This window comes from Cryptomeria japonica, chromosome 7 (genome assembly GCF_030272615.1).
Source record: "Cryptomeria japonica chromosome 7, Sugi_1.0, whole genome shotgun sequence".
Classification (NCBI taxonomy): domain Eukaryota; kingdom Viridiplantae; phylum Streptophyta; class Pinopsida; order Cupressales; family Cupressaceae; genus Cryptomeria; species Cryptomeria japonica.
This window is the reverse complement of record NC_081411.1, coordinates 266,344,972-266,352,456: the sequence shown is the minus strand read 5'-3', so window position 1 is coordinate 266,352,456 and position 7,485 is coordinate 266,344,972. Positions and strand designations below refer to the sequence as shown.

General features: G+C 33.5%; 1 pseudogene; it reads left to right on the top strand.

Moving 5' to 3' along the window:
• Positions 1 to 575: 575 nt before the first annotated feature.
• LOC131856659 (alpha-galactosidase-like) lies at positions 576 to 3,812 on the top strand (annotated as a pseudogene).
• Positions 3,813 to 7,485: the final 3,673 nt, after the last annotated feature.

Genomic DNA, 7,485 nt, shown 5'->3' with positions numbered 1-7,485 from the left:
GATTGATATTGTAATCAGGGGTTGTATCTGGGTTGCCTATGGGCTTTTGTAATGGGTAAATAGGCTTTTGTTTTTTGAGCAATACTGAAGGGTTTTCTTACTGGTTCTTTCCCTTTAGTGCTCATTGAACCAGACACCATGTAAAAAATATAAAGATTTAATATAATTTCAGTGTTTCATCCACTTTTATCAAAAAAAAAACAAAAAAAAACAATTCTATCAATATTGATATCTATAAATCTATTTAATAGCACTATTAAGTAATATTACTATTTTTTATATTATTTAAAATTGTATTCCATATGAGTAAAGGTTTGAAAAAAGTCTTCTTCGCCAGCTTATTTTGTCCTCACCATTGGTTTATTTGCCATCAGTAGGGAAAGGGACCTCGTTCTTATCAGCATAGAGCGAATCTGGATGAGTACACACTTAAGCTGTTCACAACGGTTTTATATACTGGACTTCAGTCAAAACTGCCCAGTTGAAATCCAAGGATCTTTGTAGGTGCTCACAATAGAAATCAAGATTCTATATATACAACATAAAACTTCTCTGTTTTGAGGACAATACAAACCATGAAGATGATATGGTTTTGGCTCTTAGCACTTTTATGCTATCAAGAAAAATCTGCTCCTGTGGGGAGCAGAATTTTAGTATCCAATGGGCTTGGTCAGACACCTCAGATGGGGTATAATGTTTCTCAACTACAAATACCTAAGAGATAAATTTACCAAAATAAGGGTGGAATAGTATAGAAATTTATCATTTGTTTATACATACTTATTCATAGATTGATTTCTTTCTTTCCTGTGTTTAGATGGAACAGTTGGAATCATTTCTCACGCCATGTTACTGAGGAGATTGTTCGTGAAACAGGTATTCTGCATACTTTGATTATGAATAGCATTTTTCTGAACTTCTTACCATGGGATGATTTAGTTAAGAGCTAAAACAGTACTGTAATCTGAATGTTATGAATATAAGCCACATCTATTGATCTTTGAACCATTCTCACACGGTCTTATGCTCTCAGTGCTAACAGGGTACAATTGGTATTATATGCTTTAGGACTTCAATAGATTTTTAGTACTGTTTTATGACAGAGAAAATATGAAATGACTTTTTTTGTTGGTTTATGTTCATCATACAGCTGATGCAATGATATCCACTGGATTATCTAAACTGGGTTATGAGTATGTTAATATAGGTCAGCTATCCTCTGCCATTTCTATTAGATGTGTATATTTTTATCTAGCCAATTAGTTCCTGTGTAATATTTTTTTATCATTAATGTTTAAGATTATTTTTTTCATATGAATGATGAATCATGTAGTATGATCCGAAATATTGATGGTGAAAAATATCACACACAGCGCAAATCGAAATTAAAAAAACTAACATTGTAGACTGAAAATTACATAACTTCAACCCAACCCATACTGATGTCAATGTGGATGTGTCAATTAAGATGACTGCTGGGCCGAGCTGAACAGAGATGACGAGCTACATTATATGCATGAAAAATGAATACTGAAAGTTGCTAAAGTTACATATTATGTATATTTGATTTACTTGAGTTCAAACCCTTGTATGTGGTCAGGGTAATCTTGCTGCCAACGCTTCTACATTTCCTTCTGGCATAAAGGCATTGGCAGACTATGTTCATTCCAAGGGACTTAAGCTTGGAATATATTCAGATGCTGGGTGAGAAAATAACAAATTTATTCTGTCCTTGAGTAACAATTATGTAACGTTTGCAATGTTTTTAGAATTAGAATGGTACCAGACCTAAACCGGTATGCTTGATAAGCCCTTTTATCTTAAGGTAAGTCAACAAGTTAGTTTATATCTAGTTGGTCATTCATATTGATATTGTTTTTGTTTTACAGATTACAAACATGCAGCAAAGCTATGCCAGGCTCTCTTGGGTATGAAGAGCAAGATGCCAAAACTTTTGCTTTATGGGTAATTCCTTATATCATTAGAATTGAATTTCTCTGGTACTTATCATGTTGTGTTTCTGGATTCTACACAGATGAATTCAGAAGAAGTACGACAGAATAATTGTTATGAATTGTAGAAATCTAGTATCTCTGATTCTCTTGCAGAGCTGCAATAACTTTTAACTAATGTCAGTTTGGGATGAAGATTCTAGGCAGGTTTTCTTTTCATCTTTTTATGATACTAAAGGTGGAGAACCACTGAACAATGTTTTACAGGGAGTAGACTATTTGAAATATGATAATTGTAACAATGCAAGGAAAGATACTAAAGAAAGGTAAATGCCATGTCTGCACTAGTTGATGAATGTTGTTAGGTTTGTGTTTGATTTTTACATCTGAAAATTTGTTTGAGTATCAGGTACCAAAATATGAGTATGGCTCTCAGCAAAGTAGGCCACCCCATTTTCTACTCAATGTGTGAATGGTAAGAAATATTCCTTCATTCATATATGAATTTAGTTTTAATGGTTTAATATCATGGTATTAATTCTTGGTTTTAAAATGGGTATATAAATTTTCAGGGGTCAAGAAAACCCTGCAACTTGGGCTCCCAAGATTGCAAATAGCTGGAGAACTACAGAAGATATACAGAACAATTGGGAGAGGTGGATGTCATGCATGATAAGCTCACTGTTATCCTTTATAAAATAAAGAATTTAATCATATAGATGGTTTTGTACTGGAAGGTGCACTCACAAGAAATTTGATTATTTTCAGTATGATATCTAGAGCTGACCAGAATGACATGTGGGCTAGTTATGCAGGCCCTGGTGGATGGAATGGTAAATTAAATACCCAGCGATGTTATGTTAATGCTAGATTATAGTGTAACATTCAAGCTCTGTTTAAATGTTACTTACTCCTAAAGTAATGAATCAGATCCTGACATGTTAGAAGTTGGAAATGGAAACATGACAACAGAGGAATACCGATCCCACTTTAGCATATGGGCTTTAATGAAGGTGATTAGAATGCAAATCCATGGGTATATAATTTTATAGTGCGTTTTACTTGAATTTTTTAATCTTTGATGGTCATTTTAATTGTACTCGTATCTGCAGGCACCCTTGCTTGTTGGTTGTGACATAAGGTCTATGAGCAGTGAAACTTTGGAGATTCTAAGCAACGAGGAGGTCATTAATGTCAACCAAGGTGAGAATAAATGTATTTTAGTATGAAATATTACCAACAAGTTTAATTTATATTTGTTTTGATTATATGCCATTTCTTTAGATTCATTGGGGTCACAAGGAAAGAAAGTGAGCAAGGAAGGGGATCTTGAGGTAACTGAAATATTTGTGATTGAATTTGATAAAAATTATATTAAATGTGTGTTTTTATTATTTAAATTGAAAAATTTAATTATTTATAGATATAAATATATAGGTATGGGCTGGACCATTGTCAAATGAAAGGGTTGTTATCATTTTATGAAATAGAAGTTCTAAAAGTGCTTTCATAACTGCTAAATGGGAAGATATTGGTCTTCCTAGTGAAAGTGTTGTCGAGGCTAGAGACTTGTGGAATGTAAGAATATTCTCATATTTTCTATCATTTTGTTTATTTGTAATCAAGCACCTTTGTTATGGTAGAATAATTATTGTCTTAACCAAGATACAATGACTAAATATTCAAATTCATTTTAAATTTATTTCATTTCAAGTTTTAATTAAACTTTGGCATTTTATGTTGTTTCAGCATTCAAATCTCGAGGGAAGTTTGCAAGGAAATATAACATCAAGCGTTGATTCACATGCTTGTAAAATGTATATTTTAACACCATCCTCGTTGATTCACATGCTTGTATAATGTATATTTTAACACCATCCTCAAGCTAGATCCTTTTGTCAAATATTGTGGAGCATTAAGGAAATAAATCAAGAGCTATTGTGAAGATGATTACATTGATTTGAATGATATGCTTGCTCCTTAATATGATTGAGCAACATACAAAGTATATTATGGTTCGTAGTCTAGCCATAACTTCCTTTGAAATAAAATATATTGACCTAAATATTATTTCATGTTTTCTATTGTGATAAGAGTAAAAGTGAATTCTAATGATGATAGTGATTATTTGAAATAAAAGTTTGAGCGACATGAAGAGAAACATGCCTATGAATTTTACATTAAAAACTCTTTAAAATTTTTTTTTGGTAAGTTATATTGACCTTTAGGGTAATGACATATTTATATTGTAAATTATTTAATTTTGAGGATCATGAAAATGTATAAGTTTTTAGCATAAACGTTGAAGTTCAACTTTATGATGTTAATCTATTTTTTAATGTTTAGATATATGTTTTATTATTACAATGTAAATATGGGATTTTGTGCTATGTACCTAAGGATATCATACTATAATGCATATAGATGGATGAATATGCTAGTACAAGCGACACATATCCCTTAGTTTTTTATATTGGCTCACGAATAATAGAACATAATTAGGAGTCTTATATGGGTTTAGCTCCATTATGTTATTAGGAGGTCTATATAAGAGAAGTGAATATCACTATAAATAAATATGAAGATTATGGCGTGGTTTGGATATCTTGGAGATACAAAAATGGAGTGACTTCTTCCATTAGAAGTATTGTACACGGTGTTACCCCACCTCATGGGTTTATTCTTATTTTGCATATATTAAATAAATTAAAGAATATTGGCTCACAAAGATCTCTTTTAGTATGTGTGATCTATCTTCTCTATTGTATTATTTTATTATTAAATTTTTAGATATTATCAAGTTGTAATGGAGCTACAATTTTGGCAAAGGCGAGGATGAAAACCTAGCTTTGAAGACTCACTATATCTTCCAAATGGCTATGGTTTTTTTTTATTTTTTACTTGAGGTTGGAGGATGAGATAAGAAAGATGTGATTCAAAATTCAAATTTTGATCTCCTATTCCCAATGAGTTATTACAATTTTATGTTTTCCATAAATTCACTCTCTAGGCCACAAATTAGTGAAAATTGCTTCTTCTTCTTCTTCTTCTTCTTCTTCTTCTTCTTTTTTCTCATTTTATGGAAGCTTGTCAAAACCCATTTGGGGTCTATTGTTTTTTTAGATTTGGGGTTAACAACATCATGATTTGATCTAGTCAAATATAGGTTAATGATATGGATAAAAAAGTGATCTATTGAAAGAAATTTTTATTAGTAACCCTATCTTCAATAGAGTTTCCTATTTAGAATGGTTGCATTAATCTAAGAGAAATCATGGTAAAAAATACTATGAAAATGAACTTTTTTTATATACTTAAAAGATGCAGTTGAATATTGGTATGTGTCATTGTATGATTATATTTATTCATTAAATAAACTATAATAGGGTTTTATAGATAGATAGACACACCAAGAAATAGAGGAGGAGAATGATGGAGAGAATATGCAGCATAAAAAATTTTAGCTCTAAGGGAAAAATATTCCATCCTTGAATGTCATGGATGCATATAAAATATAAGGTTACCATTTCTATAAACCATAGTAGCAAGTATAACTTCACCGATAGGGAATTAGCTACGTGTAGCATCGTAAATTGTACGCACTCGCTAGGGTGGTACAATTTCACACCTAGTTTAGCACCCGCCTTAGTGCATTTTACATTTTGCATTGCATTTCTCCTTTAGCACTTAATTAATCAAATTAATTAGGTCTAAGGTCCTATTTCATCATCTTCTACATCATAAAGTTGGGCCCTTTCGTTAAAGCGTGCCCTTTTCATTTTATTCCTCCAATACATCATGCAATCAAAAACCCTAATTAAGTCCTATTTTGAACTTGGGGGCTTGGTTTCGGGGGTCAAAACATCTCGAAATCACCTGTAACTTCGGGATTCTCTCTAAAATCATCATATCCGATGGCCCTGAAAATTTGGTGAAAAGTTGTCAGGACCGTGGGGCCCGGAGTGCACACGGTCCTGGACATTTTTCTCAAAATTTTAGAGCACAATCCAATCATAAAATAAAGCTTAACCCCAAGAAATTGGCAGGAAATTCAATCTCTAGGTCAGCCAAAAGACGAAATTACAACCTAGGGTTTCCTACATAAGAGCTCTCTTTCTTCATTTGAAAGGATCCGATTTTTGTTTTGAGGAACCTCATATGCAGCGAAAAAGTAGATCTTTGAAGACTTCAACAACATTCAACATCCTTCTATCAAGCATTTATCAATTTCATTCATCCATTTAGGGCTTGGAAGACATTGAAGAACAATAGGAGATTACCGACTGAAGATTGGCTTGTACTCCTCCCTTGAGGGTTGGGTATGATTTCATGTTGTTTTCATGTCTTTGCATAAGCTTCAATATATCCTTTATTCATGCTTTAGATCACTTTGCATCTTGATTTAGAGCATTTACATTATCATTTACAAGCAATTAGGGTTTACTTTCTAGGTTGCTCTAGTTTACTTTCTTGCATTTTAGGACCTTGCACACACACTAGGTCTGCACACACAATACATTTTACAAAACAACTTGGCTATTCGTGGAGGTGGAAATCACCGAAGCGGGGGTTTGACTAAGGCAAAACCCTATATAGCCGCCCATACCATTTTCAGATATAAGTGCAGGTTTCGGGACTCGGACGACGCCACAGGTGACAGATCCGGGAAGAGCAGGTCGAGACAGCACTCCACATCAAATTGCAGAGCAAAAGACTGGGATAGGGGCGCTGGGCGCCTTGGTCCCTGGGACAGAGGCGCTGGGCGCCCTGGTCCTCTGGACAGACAGCATTTCCGACAGTGTTCCAGAGTGCAAAACAGTAGTTTCCGGTGCAGTTTTTGGGACAGAATCAGGATAGTGGTGCCCATGCCCCCGTCCCGAACATTTTCAGTCCGATTTTGACTCCGGGTACACATCTGCATTCCTATTTCATCCTTGTATTTACAGCTGTTCATTGTTTAATCTCGATTCTGCAATCTTGTTATTAGTTCATACTTGCATTTTGGGATTAGGACTTGAACTTGCATCATTTTATCTTTCAATTTCAACGAAGGAATAGAAATCCTAATAGATATCCCGTGGCTCTCTCTTTCACAAAAAAGAAGTAGCCAATTGTGTGATATCTCTAGGCTCTTTCGTATTCCGTAATGTGTGTCAAAAGGTAGGATTAGGGCATGTTAACCTAGTCTCGCTTTTTCCCCTACACATTTTGGTGAACCCGACGTGAATCTATCATTGCTTCCTCTTGCATTACATTTGTTAGATCTAGATCTAGATTTAGTGTGTTTTCATTTCATGTTTCATTAAAAAAAAAAAGAAAAAAAAAAAAGAAGTGTATTTCTTTGCATTGTGTGTTTAATTTTTATGCAACCTTTATTTCAAAATGTTAGATTTTTATTTGCAAAATGTTCATGCTTTCGATGATTATTATGAGTATAGCCAAGACGAATTAGATGAAGCTCTAGATGAGTTTTTAAACCCTAAAGATGCCAAACCTTCATTTTACCAAAAACTCATAAACCTTGTTACTATGC